This window comes from Mycteria americana, unplaced genomic scaffold (genome assembly GCF_035582795.1).
Source record: "Mycteria americana isolate JAX WOST 10 ecotype Jacksonville Zoo and Gardens unplaced genomic scaffold, USCA_MyAme_1.0 Scaffold_35, whole genome shotgun sequence".
NCBI lineage: Eukaryota > Metazoa > Chordata > Aves > Ciconiiformes > Ciconiidae > Mycteria > Mycteria americana.
This window is the reverse complement of record NW_027445623.1, coordinates 71,415-78,536: the sequence shown is the minus strand read 5'-3', so window position 1 is coordinate 78,536 and position 7,122 is coordinate 71,415.

Here is a 7,122-nt window from a genome sequence, read left to right as displayed (position 1 = left end):
TGCCCAAGCCCTATTCTCCCTCAACCTGCAGCCACCTCCGGGGCTTCCCAGAGTGGCCAAATGCCCCCGGCCCCATCGACCTTGGGGGCAAGAATCCCTCCCGCGCCTGGCAGGAGACCAGTGCGTGCTCCAAAGCACTGGGACCCCTGGGCAACATCTCTGCATCCCATTTCTTACGGCTGCTGCCACTGGCTCCGCAGGGCATGAGGACGGCGAGCTCTGCAGTGCTCCTCAAGAAGACACTCCCTTGCTCTTGCCACCACTTGCCAGCTGAAAAGGCCCCATAGCCTCGGGCACCGCCAGCTCTTGCTGGTTCTTCTCATCTCCAGCAGCCTCGTCCAGCCTCCGGTCTTCCTCCCTCAGCCCCCTCCAAGGCATTCTGCCAGCTCTTCAAGGACTTCCTCTCGGATGTCTGCGGGCTGTCCCCGGGCCAGCTCTGTGGCGACGGGAGGATGCCCCCTTTTATCCTGCCCCGGGGCATTGTGACTGCTGCGTTGCCGGGCGGTGGCACTGTGCCATGGGGGTGACCGCCCCCCCCCTCCCCGCACACACTCCCCCCTCCCCCCCCCCCCCCCCCGCGCAGCCCCGCCCGCCGCCCCTCTGCCCAGCATCCTTTGGAGGAAGGCCTTTGGGGTGCTGGCCCCGAGGCAGTCCCTGTGCCCCGGGGGCCCGGGGGGCTGTCCCTTGTCCTTGCTGGCCACGCACTGGGCACAGCTGCTGAGCGTCCCTGACGCGTCCTCTGCCACTCGGCTCCCAAGGACAAACCTAGTGCCGTTACTCTTCTCTCAGGCTGCGGCAGAAACCAACCCTGCAGCCCGAAGACCACCCCCGTTAGCCGTCCCCTCTCTGCGCCAGAGCTAACGGCCACGAGCTCACGCAGCGAGGAGGACCAGGGACTTGACCTGGCTGAACACAAACCCTTTTCCGGGGGGCGCAACGGGGGTGACTTCAGCAGCCGCAGCCTGGGGGAAAGCCAAAGTGCAACCAGAGCCAGAGGTTGGGATGGACGGTGCCAAGAGACCACCACGGAAAGAACACAGGCTCTGAAAAACGGCGGAGCGGAGGTTACACCGGTGTGCTGGAAAGGCTGCTCATTTTCAGACCTAGAACCTTTGGCCCCGTGCCCAAAGCACAGGCAGGCAAACGACGACTCTTCCAAACTGTCAAAACAGCCCATTGCTGCTATCGCCCTCACATCCCCTTTTCCCACTGAAACCCAGCTGCGCAGTTGGCCCTGTTTAGACGGGATACAAAACTGCAGGCATTTAGGGAGGAGGAATGATCAGTTGCTGCTGATCATGCCGCTGTGGGTAAGGAGTTGGCTGGCCAGGTGGCCATCCGACACTAAAAGGCAAGTGCCTCTCTTTAAGAGTCCCGACGCGCCTGGAAGACCGCTGCCAAGAAGGACGCAGGATTTTGCCTTTTATAGGCCCGCCTGAAACCACCCGAGAACGTCGGCGTGGTGAAATTCGTGATGACGTTATTCCCATACAAAGGAACTTCATTGTTTGGGTTGTTTGAAATTGATTAAAGCAACTACAACAAACACTCTTCTGGCACACACTTGGTAACTCGTTTGCAAAACAGGTGCGATTAGTGCAGAAAGCTGCCAGCGTCTGGCTATCCGTTCAAGAATCTCAACATTGTCATGCCAGCTCAGTGTGAAGAGACAACAGGCCCGCGCACGTGCCCAAACGTGGCCCTGGTGTGGCTCAGCGGGCTAGAGATTCCTGGCAAGGGAACGGGAGGCCAGAGACGAACCTCAACAGAACCTAACCCGTACCTCAACAGAACATTAAACTGTTCAAGTACTCGTGCAAATCATAGACAATCCAAAACGCCCTACACAGATGCCTGGAGGTGTTGCTATTACCATCACGTGAATGAGACGGTAGGTCCTGCCAGACCTACAGCCTGCAAAACCTGAAGACGATCAGCACGCAGGCGCATACGTATCGATCTTGTTCTGTCCTCGCCAAAACTGCTGGCTGAGCTGCCATCAGCCTCAGTGACGGACAGCAGGCAAGACTCTCTCATCTGGCTTAGCTCAGGTGCAGCTCCTAGGAAAAGAGCTCTTTCAGAGAAGTCAGGTCTGGTTATGTTGGGAAAGTGTTTCAAGGAAATGTTTTTCATACTCTAGATTGGTAGAGTATGGCATGGTAATACTCTAAGCATGGTAATCTCCCTCCAAGTCCTAGCTCTGCCACCGATAACCTACTTGCTCATCAAAACCGATTCAATGTTATTCCTTGGAAATCTCTACCTTTCTTTCTTGGCGCCAAAAGGGTGGCACTTCTTTCCGAGTGCAAGATGAGTTACATAGGGTATACAGACAGCCCACGGAAAACTGAGAAATGAGTCTGTGATCACTTGCATCCACATTCCTCGGCATTCCAACACTCCTATCCCACTCCTTTCCTTGCCAGCAGTCAAGAAAGACAGCCTGTGCAACATGTACGAGATGCTGACTTGGCCAGTGTCCTGCTTTCGGCTGGGACAGAGTTAATTTTCTTCCTAGTAGCTGGTACAGTGCTGTGTTTTGGATTTAGGATGAGAAGAAAGTTGATAACACACTGATGTTGGAGTTGTTGCTAAGTAGTGTATACACTAGCCAAGGACTTTTCAGCTTCCCGTGCTCTGCCAGGTGCACAAGCAGCTGGGAGGGGGCACAGCCAAGATAGTTGCCCCAAACTGGCCAAAGGGCTATTCCATACCATATGGAGTCACACTAAGGATATAAACTGTGGGGAGTTGGCGGGGGTTCGAGTTAACCCTAGGGGTTCGGGTTAGGGTTAGGGGTTAGGGTTAGAGGTTAGGATTAGGGTTAGGGTTGGCGGTTTGGGTTAGGGTTAGCGTCATTAGGGTTAGCTTTAGGGGTTAGGGTCATTAGGGTTAGCTTTAGGGGTTAGGGTTAGCTTTAGGGTTAAATGGTTGCAAGCCTCTTTGCTGTGAGCAATACCTGTTCATTGCCCTGTGGATTTCTTTTTTTTTTTTTTTGTTTTCCCCCTGGAGTCATTTTTAGAAATGCCTGAGCTGTTTCCCTTGGAAAAAGATCCCAAAACAAAAGAGCCAGAGAACAACAGGACTCTGTCAGAGCAAAGGTGCATGTGGCCCAATACTCTGTCTCCAAGGTGGCCAACCGTCAACGTCTAAAGGAGAGCATATGAGCAGTGCAGGTCGACTTCTGCCGGGGTCCTGGGGGTGCTCACAGGCCTCAAGGGCTGGGACCGGCCTCCCCTGGCATCCCCACCCACACCGTCTCCTGCCAAGGGCCCAGGGGACGTGGCGTCTCAGCTCAGCCTGGGGGCCTTCGGTTCCTGCCTGAGCAATGGTGTGGGTGTGCCCGTCTCTGCCCCTCTCTCCTGCATGGGCCTGGGACCTGCACTGCAGAGAGCTGCTCTCCTGGATGGACCCCTCAGACCTAGGTCATAGCTTGTCATGCAGAACTAGATGCAGAACAGAGCAGAACTGTTCTATTCTGTTCTGTTCTAGGCTATTCTATTCTATTGCCGGCGCTCACCGGGAGTCGACTAACAGTGAGACTCTTACTTGCCTGAAATGCCAGGGGGATTTCAGCTCCAAAAACACTTTCAAGGGCACAAATCAGAAGGATTACAAGTGGAAGCAGGGGTTTATGTTGAGATTTTATTTCCTGTTCTCTCATTTTCTCTCCTTTTCTCTCATTGCCTGGTATGGGATGGTATTTTAGGGTGTTTTTCGGAATGTGTTTCAGAGCCGCCGCTCACAAGCATTAACACAACGCGCAGGTGTAGCCAGGAGCAGGCTGATGCATTCTTCAGTTCAGCCTGCAAAAAGATCACTTGCAGTGTGGCAAAGGCACGTCACAGAGCTACAGAAAGTAGCAGCGGGAAGAGAGGCCAAGCAGTGCCTGTCTCCTGAAGAGTGAAGACTTGAAGAACGAGGATCAGCACCAACCGCACACAAAAGAAGACGAAGAAGAAGAGGTGTGTGGTAGCGTGGGGCATTTTCCAAAGCAGGACCCATGTCGATGACAAGCAGCCTTCTTGCCTTCCCAAACTTGCTGCGCTGTGCTTCTTGGCCAGGGATGCATGACAAGCACTCTCGTGCCTGCCCCGCGCTTGTATCGCGTGCAGGGAGAGCTGCAAAGTGGCAGCTCCTGATGGCGCAGCAAGCCTGCAGCCCTGCCAAGCACGGGCTGTTTTGCACAAGCAAGAACCCCTGGGGAAACGGAGCCAAGGGAAGAGCAGAGCTCGCTCCCACTGCAAACTTGCAATGGGCAAGAGAGCCCCAGGCAGCCAGGGCGCAAGTGGCACCTTGGAGGTGCAAGAGCAGCAGGCAAGAACCTCGCCGCAAGGGCCCCGAGGACCCTGACAAGGGGCTGTGCTCAGTGCTACAGAGGACAAGAAGCAACCCCCGGGGGCCACCCTGGCGGCCCACCCGGGAGTCTAGCAAGCTTCCTCCCCCCGGATGCGGGGCACGAGGGCCACCTTCGTGGAGCAGGAGCAGCAGGCACCTAGCCAAAACGGCCCAAAGAAGCCCTGGCAGGGGCCGTGTGCTCGGTGCTGCAGAGGAAGGCAAAAAACCCCCGGGGACACTTGCTAGCCCACCTTGGGGGAAAAAAAAAGCCTTCCTCCCCCCAGCTGCAGGGCACGAGAGGCCATCTTCGTGGTGCATGAGCAGCAGGCAGTAACCTAGCCAAAAAGGACCAGAGGAGCCCTGCGCTGACTAGTGGTCATGCTCAATGCTGCAGAGGAAGGCAAAAAACCCCCGGGGACCAGTGCCAATCTGCCCCGGGGGAAAATTCCTTCCTGACCCCAGAGCTGGCGATCGGCTATTCCCTGAGCATGTGAGCAAGACCTGCCTCCTCGTCCCACAGGCTGGTCACGCCTCCCAGGAGATGCCCAAGCCCTATTCTCCCTCAACCTGCAGCCACCTCCGGGGCTTCCCAGAGTGGCCAAATGCCCCCGGCCCCATCGACCTTGGGGGCAAGAATCCCTCCCGCGCCTGGCAGGAGACCAGTGCGTGCTCCAAAGCACTGGGACCCCTGGGCAACATCTCTGCATCCCATTTCTTACGGCTGCTGCCACTGGCTCCGCAGGGCATGAGGACGGCGAGCTCTGCAGTGCTCCTCAAGAAGACACTCCCTTGCTCTTGCCACCACTTGCCAGCTGAAAAGGCCCCATAGCCTCGGGCACCGCCAGCTCTTGCTGGTTCTTCTCATCTCCAGCAGCCTCGTCCAGCCTCCGGTCTTCCTCCCTCAGCCCCCTCCAAGGCATTCTGCCAGCTCTTCAAGGACTTCCTCTCGGATGTCTGCGGGCTGTCCCCGGGCCAGCTCTGTGGCGACGGGAGGATGCCCCCTTTTATCCTGCCCCGGGGCATTGTGACTGCTGCGTTGCCGGGCGGTGGCACTGTGCCATGGGGGTGACCGCCCCCCCCCTCCCCGCACACACTCCCCCCTCCCCCCCCCCCCCCCCCCGCGCAGCCCCGCCCGCCGCCCCTCTGCCCAGCATCCTTTGGAGGAAGGCCTTTGGGGTGCTGGCCCCGAGGCAGTCCCTGTGCCCCGGGGGCCCGGGGGGCTGTCCCTTGTCCTTGCTGGCCACGCACTGGGCACAGCTGCTGAGCGTCCCTGACGCGTCCTCTGCCACTCGGCTCCCAAGGACAAACCTAGTGCCGTTACTCTTCTCTCAGGCTGCGGCAGAAACCAACCCTGCAGCCCGAAGACCACCCCCGTTAGCCGTCCCCTCTCTGCGCCAGAGCTAACGGCCACGAGCTCACGCAGCGAGGAGGACCAGGGACTTGACCTGGCTGAACACAAACCCTTTTCCGGGGGGCGCAACGGGGGTGACTTCAGCAGCCGCAGCCTGGGGGAAAGCCAAAGTGCAACCAGAGCCAGAGGTTGGGATGGACGGTGCCAAGAGACCACCACGGAAAGAACACAGGCTCTGAAAAACGGCGGAGCGGAGGTTACACCGGTGTGCTGGAAAGGCTGCTCATTTTCAGACCTAGAACCTTTGGCCCCGTGCCCAAAGCACAGGCAGGCAAACGACGACTCTTCCAAACTGTCAAAACAGCCCATTGCTGCTATCGCCCTCACATCCCCTTTTCCCACTGAAACCCAGCTGCGCAGTTGGCCCTGTTTAGACGGGATACAAAACTGCAGGCATTTAGGGAGGAGGAATGATCAGTTGCTGCTGATCATGCCGCTGTGGGTAAGGAGTTGGCTGGCCAGGTGGCCATCCGACACTAAAAGGCAAGTGCCTCTCTTTAAGAGTCCCGACGCGCCTGGAAGACCGCTGCCAAGAAGGACGCAGGATTTTGCCTTTTATAGGCCCGCCTGAAACCACCCGAGAACGTCGGCGTGGTGAAATTCGTGATGACGTTATTCCCATACAAAGGAACTTCATTGTTTGGGTTGTTTGAAATTGATTAAAGCAACTACAACAAACACTCTTCTGGCACACACTTGGTAACTCGTTTGCAAAACAGGTGCGATTAGTGCAGAAAGCTGCCAGCGTCTGGCTATCCGTTCAAGAATCTCAACATTGTCATGCCAGCTCAGTGTGAAGAGACAACAGGCCCGCGCACGTGCCCAAACGTGGCCCTGGTGTGGCTCAGCGGGCTAGAGATTCCTGGCAAGGGAACGGGAGGCCAGAGACGAACCTCAACAGAACCTAACCCGTACCTCAACAGAACATTAAACTGTTCAAGTACTCGTGCAAATCATAGACAATCCAAAACGCCCTACACAGATGCCTGGAGGTGTTGCTATTACCATCACGTGAATGAGACGGTAGGTCCTGCCAGACCTACAGCCTGCAAAACCTGAAGACGATCAGCACGCAGGCGCATACGTATCGATCTTGTTCTGTCCTCGCCAAAACTGCTGGCTGAGCTGCCATCAGCCTCAGTGACGGACAGCAGGCAAGACTCTCTCATCTGGCTTAGCTCAGGTGCAGCTCCTAGGAAAAGAGCTCTTTCAGAGAAGTCAGGTCTGGTTATGTTGGGAAAGTGTTTCAAGGAAATGTTTTTCATACTCTAGATTGGTAGAGTATGGCATGGTAATACTCTAAGCATGGTAATCTCCCTCCAAGTCCTAGCTCTGCCACCGATAACCTACTTGCTCATCAAAACCGATTCAAT